This window comes from Marmota monax, unplaced genomic scaffold, assembly GCF_021218885.2.
Source record: "Marmota monax isolate L192 unplaced genomic scaffold, Marmota_monax_Labrador192_F-V1.1 WCK01_AAM20220418_F8-fsc00184, whole genome shotgun sequence".
Classification (NCBI taxonomy): Eukaryota; Metazoa; Chordata; class Mammalia; order Rodentia; family Sciuridae; genus Marmota; species Marmota monax.
Window position 1 is genome coordinate 1,701,542 of NW_026695008.1, and position 1,954 is coordinate 1,703,495.

Here is a 1,954-nt window from a genome sequence, read left to right on the forward strand (position 1 = left end):
GCATCCCATTAGATATTTTTCTGAACTGCTTCTTTGTAGGTTTCAAAGGTGAGTTTTAATGAATTTTTATATTCCACGTTCAATTCAGACAGGAAAGCCACATGTTGATAAGCTTACTGACACTGGATATGCTTATCATTGTTTCCCTGCAAACCCCAAATTGCATATAAACAGAAAAACTCATCAACTGAAGCAGAAAGAGTATCAATTAGGCTGGTTCCTGGGAGCTGGAAAAAAGAGCAAACAAAATTAATTTCAATCAGTGTGGTAATGAAAAATCAAAAATGTGTAATAACTCAAGATGACTATGCCAGAAAACAGTTATGATTTGGCAAAGAATTTTTATATAAATGTTTAGAATCTTTGAAACAGTATTCACATCTGTATTTTGTTATCATTTTTAAGTTATGTGTAGAATAACTGTTAAGATAGTTAAGACCATCTGAAACAGGAAATTGAGTTTTTCAGGCACACATCCATATTTCTTTTGTGGCTGCAATCACGTGTTGCAGCCATTTCAAAACTTGAAAAAAGTAACAATGATACCAATAAACACTTATTGAACATTTATCATGTGCTTTACATACTTTGTTTAATTCAAAACATGATGGGACATGTGTTAAAGGTCTTGCAGGTAAGAGAATGCAAGTGATAGGGAAACAGTCTCCCTAATACCTTCAAAAGTACCTTATTGGGTGCTCACTTTGGCAGCACACATACTAAAATTGAAATGATACAGCAAAAATTAGCACGGCCCCTAAGCAAGAATTGTTATGCTCGAATTCGGGACCCCCAAAAGACCACCAGAGAGCAAGATCAATGTAAGCAGCAAAGAGGTGTTTATTGCAAGCTAGCTCGGTCCTCCGTGCGCACACACAGCAACTGGTGATGCTAAGAGGCCCTCAGCCCAGGATTTGCAGCAGTTTTATGTGCTCTTTGGGGAAGGCAGGGACTTCACATACATCATATCATCTCTTAGCAAATCATCACACACCACAGGAAAATCATAAAACAACTCTAAAACAGGATTAGCACATTCACTGGTGGGAACAAGTTGGGTAAGGGTGATTGGTTACAAGAGGGGGATTCATTTGAACTGATTGGTTTAAGCCAATAGGGGTGTTCGTGCTGAACTACATGGTTTCCCAACATGTTATCAATCACCATAAACTACTGGAAGGGTCATCTGGCATCCCAGGTATTTCCCTGTCTCATGCTGATTGGTGGCTGCTAGGGATTGCTAGGGGTTCCCACCTAGCCTGAGTGAGTCAGGGACACCTGGCACAGCAGATCTCTCCTGTTATTTGTAGCAGGGTGGGAATGTGCCTAGGAGTGCTCTGTGGGTCTTTCCAAGGACAAAGGTCATGTCTCTTCCTTAGACAGGCTTTGCTCTGAGGTAGAGGCTGGTTTTTCAGAATGACATGCAAATTCATGAAGTATTCCATATTTTTCCATGTTTGTATAATTATATCAAAATGGATTCTGCTATCATGTACAACTAAAAAAGAACCAATTTTTAAAAGTACCTAATTGGAAAAGAGTAGGTTTAACCTCTTAGCAAGCCAAAAGAGTACCAACCTTTGACCATTTGGATAAAATGAGCTAAATAAGATTCAAGGGAGCTGTGTAGCATTAGGCACTGGGGAGAAGAGAAAAAAAAAAAAAAGCACAGATTCTGAGCAGGGAAAGTAAGGTAGTAATAATCATGCCAACCTTTGTCACCTGGTGGTCAACCTTGGCAACAGAGTCAAATTATGGGGTGGAGGATTTTGAATAAAGTTGAAAAATCTTGTTATATAGGACTGGAAATGTTAATTAATGCATTGATATGCTGCATGACAATTTCTTATTTAAGATTGTCCAGAAAATTCATTGAAATTTTTCTTTAATTAGACCCTTTAGATATTAAGATTCCCACAAAATAAGCTTGCAAAGGCAGTAAGAAATAAGAGAG

At 38.2% G+C, this 1,954-nt stretch overlaps 1 pseudogene; it reads left to right on the top strand.

The window, feature by feature from the left end:
* The first annotated feature begins 695 nt into the window (after positions 1-695).
* On the top strand, positions 696-769 carry LOC124081397 (U6 spliceosomal RNA; annotated as a pseudogene).
* Positions 770-1,954: the final 1,185 nt, after the last annotated feature.